Genomic DNA, 18865 nt, shown 5'->3' with positions numbered 1-18865 from the left:
CCAGGACGGGCTCCGTCCCCTGCCCACACACTTTTCCCAGGTCACATATGCAGATCAACCCTCCTGGCCTCCGCCCTCCAGCTTCTAGGAATTTCTCCAAACTTTCAAAACCAGGGGGAGGCACCAGAGACCTACCTGTATGATTCATCCAGCCTGTCCTGCAATTATCTCTTGACCCAGATTCAAAATTCATTTTACCATGAGCCAATAAATTTGCCTGACTACTCTGGTGGCACACTAAAAAAAAGCGCACTGAACTGTATCTGGTGTAGCGCTGACAACCTTTGTTTCTAGTTCTATGTGTATTATACAGTACATAGATTGTGTTAGTGCCATCTTGTGGACAATTGAGAAAGTACAATACGTTTATGTTTCATGATCAAGTGAAATGACATGGAAGTGATTCATTGTTTACTTCGGAACTTTAGCTCTGACCCACCCACAATGCTCCTTGACAAGGTGAGAACTGAACTGCATTGTGGGAGGATATAAAAGGGTAAGGAGCGGCCATCTTAAGTCTCTTGTTCCTGGGACGTGTGGCCTGTCAGCAGAACCCTGTGGGTGTGGGTGTCCTACAGGGTTGCGGCCTACTTTGCGAAGGAGCGGAGCAGCTGCAAGGATCCTACCATCACACCACAGCCTGCTGGAGCAGCCAAAGTGATCGTTCCGGAGACCCGTGGGGAGATAACCGAGGACTCCTGGTCGCTTGCGAACGGAACAGTGTGACGGCGTGGTGGTGTCTCGATACGGACTGAGAACTGCTGAAATGGAGACATCCATTTGCCCGGATCTCGTGTGGTGAGAGGGTTAACACCCAGAAGTTTGTTTAACTATTACATACACAGTTAGAACTGTTTCAGAGTGTTGCTGGGACTGATAGTCCCACTGAACAAGTGAAGTTGGAGAACTTTACACCCGAATAGACTTCATTATTAAAGAACGGATGCTAGATGCTTATTTCTTCATATAGGAACACTTAGTCAACCTGTTGGATTACAAATGTTTTAGTGTGATACATTAAGCTGCGCAACACCCAGGAGGAACCCCTTGTGGATTACAATTATAAAAGCTAGCGAAGACTGAAGAAGTTCGGACTACCTTTTCATTGCAGGGTCCTGCATTTAGTTACAAAGTATAGTGACTTTAAGGTCTAGGGGGAGCTCCCGGGTATATTTATATATATTTAGATATATTTGTGTCTGATACTGATTGTCACAACTATTCCTTATACTGTCACACTACGTTGGTGTGATAGTATATTCATTGTAATAATTCTTTATATAAATATATTATTTACTCAAAGAAAGAAGGTATTTTTGGTTATTACTAAAGTTTGTGTGCAGTGTTGTTATTTCTCCTGCAGGTGGAGCTACCATCACCCAGGTAGAGGTAACTATAACTGTAAGTGTATGCTGTGGGTTATAGTTGATACTCATATTATTACAACACTGCACTACATTTGTGTCAAGGGGATTAAACAATTTAAGAAGGGTGAAGAGCATAGAGGACAGGCCCGCTTAAACCAGCAGCTCCATCGAGAGTTATTGCTACACTGGTGTGAACTAGCACTAAGGGCCAGTTCACACCATAGAAATGCAGTCCAGATGCGTTCCAGATGCTTTTCTGCATGCGCGTTTTTGACGCTTTTTGATGCCTTCCAGTGCGATTTTGATTTGTTTTTGATGCAGTCCAGTGCATTTTTCCCCCCTCTTTTTTCTTCACCTTAAAAAAGGACACGTGTGTTCCAGTGCTTTTTTGGTGCTTTTAGTTGCGTTCCGGTGCATTCCAGTGCGTTTTTGATGCATTTTATAGCGTTCAAATACAGTCCAGTGCAGAAAAAATATTCTACTTTTTTTCTGGAACTGGAACACACTGGAACTGCAAGCACTGGTGTGAACTTTGCCACTGAAAACTATATAACCTACTTTCCAATGCGTTTTTGATGCTGAAAAGAACCAAACTGGACTGCATGTATTGTGAACTGACCCTAAAGGGTGCTACACACTTCATGCCCCACATCACATGGTGTGGTCTGAATGGGACACATAGCAAATTTGTTTTTCATGTACCCTTCCGGTGACAGCTGTTGATCAGGTGCAGAAAAACACCAGTCACCCCACATAGTGTGAACTGGCCCTACCCCTTTAAGTTTTTTTTTTGTTTTGGAATAGATACTCTGTTTTTCTTTATGTCTGATCACCCCCCGAAAGATTTTGCTATTTTTTGTCTTGCTGGCCACTGTCAGAAATGCACCTCTCCGGGCTCAGCATAATTGTATGAGATCACCAAGAGGAAAGAGGCCTAGATGGCCTTGGAAGTACACACAGCTACCTCTCTGTCAGCTTCATGCACACTGGTCATTTAAGCACGGTGCATTAGGCTCTGGTGTTTAGCTGTGTGCGGAGGGCACATGTGCACTGTCCAGCCCCGCTGCAAGCACCCTGTCAAACACTATGAGAAGCTGACAGCTGCTGCGGTTAGACAGTGCACCTAGTATTAGTTTCATTTAGAGCAGTGTACCCCCCAGAGATGAATGCTTGAAATGTATGTTTTACAGCCGGCCAGCATTGGGGCTGGATGGTTCACGTGTACTTACCATCCACATCTAAATGCTGGCACCTCATGCACCAGGGCTAATTGTCCAGAGTGCATGAGGCCTTAGACAGAATTGTACACAAATGTCAAATGTAAATTCCAGTTATAGATACTTTATATGTAGCACCCCTCTGACACCACAAAGGCAGGATAGCACTTCCAGAGGCAGGGGAGGGCTAGCATTTCATCCCAGGACTGAGTCACTGCCTAAAATGGGGGGACCAAAAAGGGAGGCAGGGAGTCCCCGTGACCAAAAAAGCATATTGGGCACCAGTCACTTTTGTCTTTTTGAAGATTTATTGCAGAACGGTTAAGGAGGTAAGGGTTCCCAGATACCGTAGCAGATTACTTACAAACTGTCTAGATCCTGATCAATGTCCAGTATCAGAATCTTTAAGCTGACCTGTCAACACCTTAAGCATGTTCCCAAATATCAGTGTGTCCTCCAAGTGAGTCACCAGGCCCTACTGAGAGACCAGCCTTCTTCCTGTTCTCTCCAGCAAGGGGCCTCCCCTGGGTCTCCTCCTTGGCACAGCTTCCTCCAGACCAGGTAGGACAGCTTCAGCACCACTTCAGCACAAGTTGGACCCCAAAACAGTCTTTTTGGCCTAACAGTAGAGCTCAATCTAGCAGCAGAGGAAGAGAGCATGGCCCATCCCAAATATGTATATACTCCCCAGCATGCACCAGTGGCCATAAACCTCCTACTGGATTGGCTGAAGAAAATATAATTATTTATAACTCAGTTTTGTTTGTGAAATCTCATACTAAAACCACATGCTGACCAGCCACGTTACAAATACTTCAGCAGGTCGGCACGTGCAGGCAAAATCATGTACATTTACACCATTTTGCCTGCTCGGGCTAAGGGGGGCTGATACCAGGACTTGGGGCCTGGTATCAGCCCCTCCCCCCCTTTTTAAAGTTTTTTTTCTTAACATACTGTCACCAGTCAGTGTCCCTGATCACTGCCACATCAGTCATATGATGACGTTGTACTGCACTGGTCACAGTATGTAAGATAAAAAAACTGAAAAAAAAATGTAATCGATTGCTTCATTTTCAAAAAAATTGTGACAAAAATATTACAACTTCAAAAAACTCACAATGCCTCTTAATAAATGCCTCCGACTGTCTACTTTCCAAACAGGGGTCATATGGTAGGTATTTTTGCCATTCTGCATTTTGGGGCCTCAAGAAATAAGCTGTCAGTATATCGGGATTGATCAATTTTCAAATATATATCCCATAGTTTGTAGACGCTATGACTTTAAGGAAACCAATTATTTTTTTTTTTACCAAAGACATGTAGCAGAATACATTTTTCTGAAGTAATTTGTTTTATGACAAAAAGTAGAAAATATTGTTTTTTTTTTTAAACTGTTTGGCCTTTTATCCTTTATATCGCAAAAAAAACAGTGGTGACCAAAAGAAAGCCCTGTTTTTGTGAAAAAAAATGATATAAATTCCATTTGTGTAAAGTATTGCATGACCACGCAATTGCCAGTTAAAATAGTGCAGTGTTGAATAGCAAAAAATGCCCTTTCAGAGCTCAAGTGGATAACCAGTGATACCAGTGACATCTACTGGCGGCAGTGAGAAATCACAAGCCAACTTAAAGCGGGGTTCCACTCAAATTTTTAACTTAATCTTACCCCCTTCAGTTAATTGCATAGATGTTCAAATGCCGCACGAAATTTTTTTTTATCGCTCTAATTACCTTTATATTGTACTTTATTGTGGCACTTCCTGTCTCTCCTCCCATGGGAGTAGGCGTGTTTATTGCCTTTCCTCTTCCCCGGCGCCGCACTGTGTCCTGGGAGCTTAGTGTCAGGCTTCCCAAGATTCAGTGTGGAAACAATGATCATGTGTGTGAACAAGCTGTGAATGAACAGCATTCACCGCATCCAGGAAATCAATGCTTGTGGGCTTCACATGCCCACAAGCAAGATGGAAACAGCCAGCATCACATTTTTTAAGTTATTCTTCAGTACGAAAACAGACAGAGGCAGAAATATTACACCCAAACTGTGAGTATTATTTTGGGGTTAGCAAAGTGTCTCAATGACCTAAAAAAAAAAAGATTGGTCGACGGACTCCCGCTTTAAAGTGGTTCTAATGGCAGAAGGTTTTTTATCCTAATGCATTCTGTGCACTAAAATGAAAAACCTTCTGTGTGCGGCAGCCCACCTCAGCCTCCTAATTCTTACCTGAGCCTCATCTCGATACAGCGATGTTGCACAGGAGAGTCCAGGACTCTCCCTCTTGATTGTCTGAGACACACAGCGGGCGACATTGGCTCCTGCTGCTGTCAATCAAAGTCAATGAACCAATGAGTAGAGGGGGGGCCGAGACGCAGCTCCATGTCTGAATGAACACGCAGAGCAGTAGCTCGGTTCAGGTGCCCCCATAGCAAGCTGCTTGCTGTGGGGGCACTTGGCCTGAGGGAGGAGCCAGGAGTGCAGGCAAAGTACACGAGAAGAGGAGGATCGGGGCTACTCTGTGCAAAACCACTGCACAGAGCAAGTAGGTATAACATTTCTGTTATTTTGATAGAAAAAAAACAAGACTTTAGTATCACTGTCACATTTTTTTTTAAGCCTTACCTATCTGGTGGTGAGTTATGCTAACTTTTCATACCCACCCACCCAGTGGATTCAGTGCTGTCCTGCTAAGAGACTCTTCTCTTCTAGCAGCGTTCTGTCCTGCACCGACATGGATCGCTCCGCTGATCCCCACTGAGCAGGCGGATGACAGGTCTGTCTCCGCTCACTGTGCAGAGATGGGCCTGTCAGAGCCCTGCTTTCCTTTATGGGGAGATCGGATGAAAACAGACCGCCTGTCTGTCTTCATCCAATCTGTTCCGCCAGACGGAAGGAAAATAGGGTCACCATCCATCTGGATTTCACAGACAGGATTGTATCAGATAGCAGCGGGTGTCAGCGGACATGTCACCGCTGACATCCGCCGCTCCATGGGAGTGAATGGAGCGTCCGATCAGGTCAGCCTGAAAAACTGACAGGCAGACCTGATCAGAAAGGAAAAATACAGGTAAAAAACCTATGCAATCAGTCTGAGCTGTCCTGTGCAGGACAAGGGAAATATATAAACATACATTATATTACCAAAAGTATTGAGACGCTTGCCTTTAAATGCACATGAACTTTAATGGCATCCCAGTCTTAGTCCATAATTGAGTTGGGGTGCGCAGTCATGTTGGAACAGGAAGGGGCCATCCCCAAACTGTTCCCAAAAAGTTGGGAGCATGAAGGTGTCCAAAATGTCTTGGTATGCTGACGCCTTAAGAGTTCCCTTCACTGGAACTAAGGGGCCAAGCCCAACCCCTGAAAAACAACCCCACACCATAATCCCCCTTTACCAAACGATTTGGATCAGTGCACAAAGCAAGGCCCATAAAGACATGGATGAGCAAGTTTGGGGTGGAGGAACTTGACTGGCCTGCACAGAGTTCTGACCTCAACCCGATAGAACACCTTTGGAATGCATTGGAGCAGAGACTGCGAGCCAGCCCTTGTCGTCCAACATCAGTGCCTGACCTCACAAATGCGCTTCTGGAAGAATGGTCAAACATACCTATAGGCAGAAAAAGGGGGGAAGGTTGGGACTTTGAATGAGTTGTGTGCGGTGGAGCCATACAAATCCACATACGTATAAACATCTGTATATTTATTAGTAAACCAAATATGGCATAAATAAAGCAATATAACATGCATAAAAGCATATGAAGTATCAATATACATAGTATGATTGGACCAACATGACACATACACAATAAAAATTGTACATCTTGATCCCCCAGGGATATGAACATTGTCATTTGATCAGGTATAATAAAAATTAATTAAAGCGGGGGTCCACCTATCTATCGTTTTTTTTTTTTTTTTGGAGTTCATTCACAAACTTTTCTTCTCATGATTATCTACTCACATGTTCTGTGTAATAAGTCCGCCTGTGTCCGATTTCGTTGTAAAGAATAACTTATAAAATTCACTGAAGGCGGTTTCCATCTTCATTGTGGGCATTTGAAGCCCACAAGCATGTATTTCCTGGATGCGGTGAATGCTGTGATCCCAGCATTCACCGAGATGTTGTGATGACGCTGTTGCACAATGCATGCTGGGAAGCCTGAGACTAGCTCCCAGGGGACTGTGGGAGGTCTGGGAGAGGCTAGAAACACGCCTACTCCCATGGGAGGAAAACCAGGAAGTGCTAAGAAGATTAGAAAAAAAAAGGTAATTACGGCGATTTAAATTTTTTTACACAGCATGTCAGCATCTAGGCAAGGAAGAGAATGCATAGAGATAATGTTCAAAATTTGGGTGGAACCCCGCTTTAAGACCATCTAGAAAATTTGATAACAAGTAGATGCTTTAAAATGGGCTTGACGCATTTCGTGGACTCCAATCCACTCATCAGGAGCAAGTGCATCGATGTTCTGAAGGGAGATAAAAATCACCAAAGTGATGTAATATAACTACCAACTGGGAGGATAGAAGTAATTGACAAAAATGGCTAGCCATAACTGAGAATACTCACATAAGGCCTGATATTGAGACCGTGGGATACCACATGCTGGGGGGGGGGGGTTGGCCAGAAAGATATGTCTGGCACGGGAGCTGAGGAAAGGGCCAAAGTGGAAACCAGGAGCACAGATGCAGTCCCCCATGGGATATATTGTGTGAAAACTCTTTGTGTGATTGTTGATGGGTAGATAGGTAAAACAACAATATATAGTAGAACCCATGAACCACAGAATGGGTTCATGGGTTCATGGGTTCTACATCATTGGAGATGATGTAGAACCCATGTAGAACCCATTCTGTGGTTCATGGGTTCTACTATATATTTTTGTTTTACCTATCTACATTTTTATGGGTACATACTATTTATTTTATTTTATATAACATAGAAATCCCATCAACAATCACAGGAAGAGCTTTCACACAATATATCCCATGGGGGACTGCATCTGTGCTCCTAGTTTCCGCTTTGGCCCTTTCCTCAGCTCCCGTGCCAGACATATCTTTCTGGCCTTCCCTGAAGAGTTGAAGCTGTTATAGCTGCAAAGGGTGGGCCAATTTAATATTAAATCCTAAGAACCAAGACTGGGATGCCATTAAAGTTCATGTTAAAGCAGGTGTCCCAATATTTTTGGTAATATAGTATATTTACATGTGTGCAGCTTGGATCAGTGTGACTATGCATACACTATACTTGGTTGATGCCCCTGAAAACTGGAAATCACTGAAGTAGATACCGCTACTCAAGTGAATTTCACTTGCTTCCAGGTCCTGTGCTGTGTAGCCTGCTTCATTCTGAATACAGGGGTCAGCTGCTCAGCATGGGTGCCATTCAGGGAATGCTCTGCATTTTCTAAATGAATGCAAAGCTTTCTCCGATTGGAGAGCATAACGTCACTGCCATTCCTCTCCACTGAAGTAGCAGCAGGTGCATCAGCCTGGTATGGTATATACGGTATCTCACAAAAGTGAGTACACCCCTCACATTTTGTAAATATTTTATTATACCTTTTCATGTGACAACACTGAAGAAATGACACTTTGCTACAATGTAAAGTAGTGAGTGTACAGCTTGTATAACAGTGTACATTTGCAGTCCCCTCAAAATGATTCAACACACAGCCATTAATGTCTAAACCGCCGGCAACAAAAGTGGGTACAACCCTAAGTGAAAATGTCCAAATTGGGCCCAAAGTGTCAATATTTTGTGTGGCCACCATTATTTTCCAGCACTGCCTTCATCCTCCTGGGCATGGAGCTCACCAGGGCTTCACGGGTTGCCACTGGAGTCCTCTTCCACTCCTCCATGACGACATCACAGAGCTGGTGGATGTCAGAGACTTTGCACTCTTCCATCTTCCATTTGAGGATGCCCCACAGATGTTAACCCTTTGATCGCCCCTGATGTTAACCCCTTCCCAGCCAGTGTCATTAGTACAGTGACAGTGCATATTTTTAGCACTGATCCCTGTATTTGTGTTACTGGTCCCCAAAAAATGTAAATTAGTGTCGGAATGTCTGCCGCAATATCGCAGTCCCACTATAAGTCACTGATCCCTGCCATTACTAGTAAAAATAAATGAATAAATACATATTAATATGCCATAATTTGTAGATGCTATAACTTTTGTGCAAACCAATCAAAATACGCTTATTGTGAGGTTTTTTTTACCAAATATATGTAGCATAATACACATTGGCATACATTTATGAAGAAATTAGATTTTTCAGTTTTTTTTATTGGATATGTTTTATAGTAGAAAGTAAAAATATAATTTTTTTTTCAAAACTGTCTGTCTTTTTTTGTTTATAGCGCAAAAAAAAAAATAAAAATGCAGATTTGAGCATATACCACCAAAAGAAAGCTCTATTTGTTTGAAAAAAGGGACATAAATTTTGTTTGGGTACATCGTCGCATAACCACGCATTTGTCAGTTAAACTAAAGCAATACTGTATCATAAAAAATAAAAAAATGTGTAGTTAGCTCCACACTTTCCCTGGGGAAATATTATATTTGTATCAGACTACATGGTGGCACACAACTGGAATGTTAGGCTTGATTGCACACTGGGCATTTTTTTTTTTTAAGTATTTCTTTATTGAAGTTCGATATAAAGTTTTGACAAGCATTTTGCAAAAGGTACAGCTTGTATCAGAGGGAAACTTGATAGAATGGCTTATCAAGATTTCTATATGTGGACCACGTAGGGCCCAAAACCAGTACGTTATAGTGCTACAAACGGTAAAAGACATTCATTCTCCATCTACACACACACCACAACATGCAACCACCATTCAGACCTCACTGCCCCCTCCCGCTGGTCAGATTGAAGGGTCTTGGAGCCATCAACAGGATGCCTGGCGACCTACAGAAACAATGACCTAAACAGAAGTCAGTTACCCACTATTGTTTGGAGAGCAGAGTGTCACTCAAAAAGGAATCAGCAATATCAAGCCAGGGTTGCCAGACCCTGAAGAACTTTTTTGGGCAGGCCCTACCATTATATACGAGTTTGAAGTTGGGTACAACTTTATTCACCATGCGATAAAATGTTTGTATATATGGAGCAGAGGCATTTTTCCATTGCAACAAAATGAATTTTCTGGCATAAAATAATAATATACGTACAAGAGTACGAGCATAAGTCCTGTGTATAAAGTCATTTAAGACACGCAGTAGTCCAACTTCGGGAGTGTGAGGTACTGGTAAATTTAAGGTGCTGTCAAAAAAAGAAAATAAGTCCTTCCAATATGCTGACAGAGCAGGACAGGATTCAGTGGTGATTCAGAGCGCTCCTGGGTTAATCCTGCAAACTGTGCCCGAATGGCATGACGCAACAAAAGATATTTGAAAAAGAATTTATTAGTCACTCCACTCTGAGCCTTCAACTCCTCAAAGGAAGCGAATACGTTGTTAACAAAAATGTGGGAGGCATGGGTGACACAGAGTCGTGTCCACCACAGGGAGTCGGGTGGCCCAGGAGTTCTGAGAAATTGGGATTGTGCCACAGGGGCGCATTAGGAGACACCCCACCTGAATTTGTTGTCTTATTACCCTCGTGCCAGGCCAGCCAGCTAACATCTATCTGAGAGCTGCGAGAGCAGCGATTGGGCATAGTGTACCTGTGTAGTGCATCAACGAGTGAGTGAGTGAACCAGTCGTAAACATAGGTAAGTTGTGACGCTAGAAAATAGTGCTGTAAATTTGGGCAGGCCAATCCACCATCAGATTTAGCAGCTTGGAGAGACGCTCTTGCAATACATGGGTGTTTTCCCTGCCAGAGGAAGGTGGATAAGATCAAATTTATTTTTAGAAAACGTTTTTTAAACAAAAAATCTGGGGATGCCCAGAAAACATATTAAAATTTGGGTAAGTATATAATTTTAAAAATGTTCACATGGCCAATCAGATTGAGAGGCAAGGAGGTCCAGGTGCGTAACCTAGTCTCCATGTTAGTTATAATTGGGGTTATATTAAGGGATTCAAAAGTGGATAGGTCTGCATTAATACAAATCCCTAAACATTTAAAGGTGGGCTGCATGGTCAGTTTGTATTGAGATAGATAGGTATAATCGAGATTGGGGCCAATAGCAAATGCCACGGATTTCTCCCAGACAACACGTTGCCCCCCAGAGACCTTCCCAAACTCTTCCACAACTCCTAGCAGTGAGACAAAGGACTGTTCTGAGCCATCTAAATATATTAAGGCATCGTCTGCATAGAGGGAAATCTTTTTAGACAGCTCCCCATAACAGATGCCACCCACCACCGCCGTCTGTCGCACTGCCAGAGCAAGGGGCTCTATTGCCAGTGCAAACAGAAGCGGCGAGAGCAGGCAGCCCTCCTTTGTTCCCCTCTGTAAGGAAAAAACATCAGATATAGCCTTATTAGTACATACCCTAGCCCTAGGGTTAGTGTAGATTTATTAATTAATGTATTGGGGGTTAAAGCCCATGTGGTGCATAGTTTCCCAAAGAAAGGACCAGTTAACAGTATCAAAGGCTTTTAGCACATCCAATGATAACACCAGACCACTTTTTTGGTCAGTAGCTGCCCTGTGAATATGCAAGTAAAGACGGCGAATATTGTCATACGTACTCTTTCCAGGCATGAACCCAGTCTGGTCCCGGTGAACAAGGTGAAGAATAACCTTTTGTAGTCTTGTAGCTAAGAGTTTAGCCAGCACTTTAACATCACTATTTCATAGTGAGATTGGACGGTAGGACCCACACAACAGTTTATCTTTCTCGGGTTTGGGCAACACTACAATCAGGGCTTCATACATGGAGGCGGGAAGCTCGCCGTCCTCTAATGCCTGTCTGAACAGAGACTGTAGTTACATAGTTAGTAAGGTTAAATAAAGACACCAGTCCATCCTGAGTGAGTGTGGGTGCGTGTCTACAATTATCCCTATTTATTTAAGGTACCCATATAGCGCCGTCAATTTACGCAGCACTCCACACATACATTGTACACTCACTTCGGTCCCTACCCTCAAGGAGCCCACAATCCAAGGTCCCCAACTCACATTCATAAACTAGGGCCAATTTTGGACAGAAGCCAATTAACCTACTAGCATGTCTTTGAAGTGTGGGAGGAAACTGGAGTACCCAGAGGAAACCCACGCAGGCACTGGGAGAACGTGCAAACTCCAGGCAGGTAGTGTTGTGGTTGGGATACGAACCAGTGACCCTTTTTACTGCTAGGCGAGAGTGCTACCCACTATACCACTGTGCCCCCCCGAACTCCTGCTTGTAGTTTCTGTGCTAAGTCTTCTGCATAGTTCTTGTACCATTCAACAGGTAAACCGTCCAACCCTGGAGTCTTGTTGGGAGGGAGAGAATATATGGCCTCTGTAATTTCCTCAATCGTCAGGGGTTTATCCAAAATAAGTTTGTGAGAGTCCTCCAATTCGGGGAATTGGATGCATTCAAAGAACCCCACCGACTCAAGTTTGGTTGGGGGGGCGGGTCTGAATATAGGCATTCATAGAAGCACTTGAATGTCTGGTTTATGGTCATAAGATCTGATATAACTGAGCCATCAGGTAGTTGAATTTGTGGTATAGTTCTATTTGTGTATTCCGTGTGAGAAAGATAGGCCAGCATCTTAACATTTTTCCCCACTAGCTAACAGATAGAGTTGTTGCTTCTGAGTTGTGTCCACCCTATGGAGATCAAGTGCCTTATGTGCCCCCACCAAGACACCATGGGAGTCCGGAGTAGGGTGCACCCAGAAGCAGTGGGGGCGGCTGGTGCTCAAAATTTTTAGGGGGGGCAAAAAAAAATCAATTGCAGCCACTGTGCCCATCAAACGCTGCCATTGTGCCCTCAAACGCTGCCACTGTGCCCTCAAACGCTGCCACTGTGCCCTCAAACGCTGCCACTGTGCCCTCAAACGCTGCCACTGTGCCCATCAAACGCTGCCACTGTGCCCATCAAACGCTGCCACTGTGCCCATCAAACGCTGTCACTGTGCCATCAATTGCAGCCACTGTGCCCATCAAACGCTGCCACTGTGCCATCAATTGCAGCCACTGTGCCCATCAAACGCTGCCACTGTGCCCTCAAATGCTGCCACTGTGCCTTCAAACGCTGCCACTGTGCCATCAAACGCTGCCACTGTGCCCTCAAATGCTGCCACTGTGCCATCAATTGCAGGCACTGTGCCCATAAAACGCTGCCACTGTGCCCATCAAATGCTGCCACTGTGCCCTCAAACGCTGCCACTGTGCCATCAAATGCTGCCACTGTGCCCTCAAATGCTGCCACTGTGCCATCAATTGCAGGCACTGTGCCCATAAAACGCTGCCACTGTGCCCATCAAATGCTGCCACTGTGCCCTCAAACGCTGCCACTGTGCCATCAATTGCAGCCACTGTGCCCATCAAACACTGCCACTGTGCCCATCAAACACTGCCACTGTGTCCTCAAATGCTGGCACTGTGCCATCAATTGCAGCCACTGTGCCCATCAAACGCTGCCAATGTGCCCTCAAACGCTGCCACTGTGCCCTCAAACGCTGCCACTGTGCCATCAAACGCTGCCACTGTGCCCTCAAACGCTGCCACTGTGCCATCAATTGCAGGCACTGTGTCCATAAAACGCTGCCACTGTGCCCATCAAACGCTGCCACTGTGCCAAACACAGCCACTGTGCCCTCAAATGCTGCCACTGTGCCCATCATATGCTGCCAGTGGTGTGCCCATCATATGCTCCCAGTGTGCCCATCATATGCTCCCAGTGTGCCCATCAAATGCTGCCAGTGTCTCCCGGGACACCCCGCTCCCCCCCCATGCAGATGGATCGTGGGACACAACACTGACACGGACAAAACCCCCCCCCCCCCCCCGCGGATGGATTGTATACAACCCCTAACAACCCCCCCCCCCAGTGCGTATGGATCGGATTGCGGGACAAAACGCTGACACAACAAACCCCCCTCCCCCGCCTGCGGATGGATCGGCGCTTACCTTGTCATCTTCTCCGGCGTCTCCTCTCGCTTTCTCTGTCCCACTTCCGCCAAAGCTCTGAGCAGCCAATAGGGACGTCTGGCGCTTTGGCCAATCAGGAAACAGGTCTCACTGACCTGCCTCCAGATTCATGGGGAGGCAATATAGTGTCATAGATCAGGATGCACTCTCTGCGCCCCAGCCCACCCTTTTTTGAAGCCTATTAGAGCCTCTGGTGCTTCAAAAAAATACACCCCCTCTCGCCTCCGCTATAGGAATCCATGGGTCCGGCGTCCTAAAAGGGGCCAGGCGCATGGATGGGGGGGCGGCAGCAGGGATAGGGGGGTGGCGCCCGTGTGCCCACAATGCACATGCCGCCACTGCCCAGAAGGTTAAAATCTTGCTCTGGGGTATTTCAGATCATGCTCCCCTACTGCTGAAACTTGCAACGGACTCATCAGCGGGCACAGGCCTATGGCGGCTCTCTGGTTTCTGGGTGGTGGATGAAGGTGTTGCCCCTGAGATTGCGGGAGAGATGGGCACCTACTGGACGGCTCCCCCGCCAATGTTGTGGGATGCCTATAAGGCCTACACACGCAGGCAATACCGCATTATTATCAATAAGGTTAGGAAAAATACCGGGCTTGCATTAGAGGAGGCAGAAAGACAGGCTCAGGCCTTAGAATCCAGCTATGTGATTAACAAAGATGCAGGGACTTATGCAGCTATGCAATCACTGTACAAAGACTAAGAGCTACCTCTACTAGGAAGCTCCTGTTGTCACTGTCGCAGAGGATATTCGAACAAGGGGAGAGATCAGGCAGCCTATTGGCGTGGCTGGCTAGGGAACGCTCCACCACAGCTCACATTGCTAACCTTAGAGATGACCAAGGAGACCTACAGTCAGACCCACTTCTGATCAATGCTAGATTTACACAATACTATGAACAACTTTACACGTCCAGAGCAGACTTTACACCAGCTACCCTGCAGGAGTTTCTGGCTAGGGGTGCACTGGATGGAAATTTTGGTGCCGAAATCGATAACGAAAATGAAGGATGCACTAGGCCAAAAACCAAAACCGATACCGAAAATGACAGTTTTTAAAAGATATTTATATTATTTTTATATATAATTGTATTATATTCAACTTTTTAATTAATATCATCAATTTAAGTTAATATGAATTTATTGTTTGCCATTATTGGCACCTTTAGTGCAAGGAAGGTCAAGAAAAATGCAGTCTGCAGTCTCTAACCATCTCTTGTATCATGTCTACAATGTCTTACCTAAACTTAAACACATTGCTAATAGTATTAGCAAAATTTCCATTTGATGCACCTCTAGCAGATATGATAGAGAAGATGGTCAGAGACTGCAGACATGATACAAGACATGGTCAGAGACTGCAGACATGATACAGGAGATGGTCAGAGACTGCAGACATGATACAGGAGATGGTCAGAGACTGCAGACATGATACAGAAGATGGTCAGAGACCGCAGACATGATACAAGAGATCAAGACCCCCCTTCTATCTACATAGAGGTACTAGGCAGGCCTGCCCGCTGTCCCCAGGACTATTTACCCTGGCCATCGAACCACTGGCTCTCCTAATCAGATCTTCTGATGCAACAGGGGGGATAGCGGTGGGGCCGCTGACAGAGAAGCTCTCCTTATACGCGGATGACACCCTCCTCTATCTCCTGGACGGCTCGGCTTCCCTTGAGGCGGCCCTGCAGGTCCTTCTCAGGAGTCCGCATTAACTGGGCCAAATCAATAGTTTTCCCACTATTCCACTCACTCCCCCCCCCATCAGCTCATATACCCCTGACATCTCTTACTAAATTCAGATACTTAGGTATTGAAATACAGAAAGATCTTTCGTCATATCTGAAAGACGTGTACCTGATTCTCCAACAACTCACGGATGCCTGACTTGGAAATCCCTGCCCCAGACACCAGTGAGGAGGATTAACTTCCTCAAAATGATGTTTCTCTCAAATTTCTATATGCATTTAGAAACACCCCAATCTCTATTCCCGCTTCCCTTTTTCAAAAACTAGACCAGGTGGGCAACACCTTTATTTGGCTGGCTTGGCCCCCAGGGTGGCTAAAACTACCTTGCAACTGCCCCTCTCCCATGGTGGACTAGTGCTTCCATGCTTCAAACAATATTACTGGGCAGCGGTGGCAGTAACAGTATGATGGTGGTTCACCCAATCACGTACTAACCTGTCTGTTAACTTAGAGGCGGCCATCCTGGGGTCCTACTCAGCACAGAGTGCCAGAGGGTAGACTTCTCTCTTATGATGACCTGAAACACACCTTCCAACTCCCACCAAAGATGTTTTTCCGATACCTGCAATTGCGGCATGCGGTACAAGCCCAATTCCCTGCTGATATACAACTACAGTCACATGTGGAGGAGTGTTTTCTGATTTCCAGTAATGCCGATTGCATCCTCTCCTCACTGTATCTTCGAATATCCTGTGAGGACCATGACAGAGGGACTAAACTCTTCCATAAATGGAAAGAGGAGCTACCCACCCTTGCAGATAATGACTGGGAGGAGGGAATTCAACAATATATCCCTCTGATGATTTCAGCTAGTGATAGATACATCCAGCTAAAGTTCCCCTCACAGGGCATGTTACACCCCCCAAAGGCTATCCAGAATATACCCAGCTCAATACGATAGATGCCCAAAATGCACCACTGAACTGGGTACATTCTTGCATGTAGTGTGGTCCTGCCCCCTTATCCAGCAGTTCTGGAGAGATGTGGTTCACAACATTAACTCTGTAGGAGGACTAAACATAAGAGTTGACCCTCTCATCCTCCTTTTGGGCATCTGTGACACTGTTATGACTAACACACACAAAAGATAGTTCATTTTTTATGCCTCGTTCTATGCCAGAAAAGCTATCCTAACTAAATGGAAACAGCCAGGACCCCACATGGTTGCGCAATGGAGAGCTTTGAATTATTCCACCCTTTCTCTCTACAAACCTACGTACATGAGTCGTAAATGTCCAAAAAAAATGTGAGAAAATATGGGGTGCTTGGGTCAAAAGCTAACCCCACTCTGAGAAGAAACCTTATTGGGCCAGGGACTGTGCATTGAGCTGATGTCATACAGGTCCCCCCCCCCCCCTCCCGGACACTAGCCCCCGTGCCTAGCTACCACAGTACACTGTGTATGGGGCCTTCCCCTACTCTAACAATACACCCCCCAGGGGAGTTACACCGGTATTAATCCTCCACATTCAACCACATAAGTTAACTCATAGCAATTGAGTACACAGGAGCCTCTTATAGACCTATACAATTTTCGCACAGATGACTGGTTCCTAGCATTCTATGTGTTGTAATGCACTGTTTTACTTCTACACCTTGAAATATGATGTAATATTGTTATTATGTAACGCTTTATGTCTGTATTTAAGTATATATGACAATACATCTCCCGTTGGAGATAAATAAAAACTTTTCTGTTAAAAAAAGAGACTGTCTGGATATAGGGGACTAGGGCATAGTCCTTAGGCATAGTCCAGCCTGGAAAGAGTACGGTACGTCCGAGATTGGCATGAGTAAACCCTGACTGTGGGATTTTTTTGTCGCCATAGGTCTACATAGCCAAAGGAAGCACACCACTGACCAAGCAGCCTATATTCATAATGGAGAGGCTTCAATTGGTCCAGACAGGTGTCAAGTACCGAGTTAAAGTCCCCAACGATAAGAGTAGCAAGCGTTGGTAAAGTGGGGAAATGGACACTCAATTCTGTGAAGATTGCAGCCATGACGGGGGGGGCGCATATACCACCACTAACAGTAATGGCATAGCGTATACTGTGCATAGGAGAACAATATATTGACCCTTAGGATCCGGTCGCATGAAAAGGGGAGACCGTTTTGTATTAGAATGGACACTCTCCAGGCTTAATTGTAATAGGTGGAGTGGTACCCATGCATTACCCAATGTTTTTTGAGAGCGAGGACCTTGGATCCTATTAGGTGTGTTTCCTGCAGGCACAGTATATGCGGTTTGTGTACCTTAAGGAAATCAAATAGGGAGGCCCTTTTGAATTTGGAATTTAACCCCTGCACATTCCAGGAGATGCACTTGACATGAGACATAATAAAATAGAGAAAATTAAACCAAATAAAGGAAAGGTATGGGCAATCAGCTCTTTGAGCTGTCCATAGGCCCCTGCATGGCTGCAAACCCAGAGGGAGGAGGAGGCAAGGTGGAAAACTGTCACACACCTCATTCATACCAACTAACATTAGAGCTATATCAAGAATAAACATTTGTAGTAAAAACCACAGCCAAAATTTAACCCCTACCCTGCCCCAAAAACAAGGAGCGGGCTTAAACCCCAAACAGCAAATAGGGAACATGGCCAAAAGCCAATGAACAAACGTTGGAATTAGTCATTGATCGAAGATAAAACTAACAATAGCAGCATAGTCTCCCAGTTGGGGATCTTTATCCTCATGACTAGGCATAAAAATTGTAGATACCTGCCCCAGAATTGATTCCAGAAGCTGGGATGGAAAAGCCAAAACACTTTACCAGAGTATCAGAAACCATGAATCAAACTGAGACAGTTAAATCTCACTTGTTTAACCAGTTCAGATCTGCGCTATAGCCAAATGACAGCTACAGTGCGGACCTGCTTTGCTGGGACTACGCCTATTGACGTAGTCCAGTGCCCGAGCTGCCTCCGCACCCCCTGCAGGGAGCGTGCGGAGCGCTCTGTGATCAGTGAGTCTATGAGACTCGCTGGATCACAGATCGGAATAAGCGGTCGATCCCGACCCCTTACCAGGTGATCAGCTGTCAGCCAATGACAGCTGATCATGTGATGTCAACAGAGCCGGTAATCGGCTATTTTTTCTCCTCGCGCTGACAGCGTGAGGAGAAAAAAAAAAGCCGATCACCGGCGGCTGTGAGAGGGACATCAGTCCCGATCACGACAAGCTGCTGCCAGATCATCAGTGCCCACCTGTGCCCCCTGCCAGTGACACCTAGCAATAAACAACAGTGCTGCCTACCAGTGCCCATCAGTGCCACCCATAAGTGCCCACAATCAGTGCCTCAACAACAGTGCTGCACATCAGTGCCACCTATCAGTGCCCATCAGTGTCACCTACCAGTGTCCATCAGTGCCACCTATCAGTGCCCAGTGCCATCTATCAATGGTACCTATCAGTGACCATCAGTGCCACCCATCCGTGCCACCCATCAGGGCCCATCAGAGCAATCTTAT

This window comes from Aquarana catesbeiana, linkage group LG02 (assembly GCF_042186555.1).
Source record: "Aquarana catesbeiana isolate 2022-GZ linkage group LG02, ASM4218655v1, whole genome shotgun sequence".
Lineage (NCBI taxonomy): Eukaryota > Metazoa > Chordata > Amphibia > Anura > Ranidae > Aquarana > Aquarana catesbeiana.
This window is presented reverse-complemented; position numbering follows the sequence as displayed.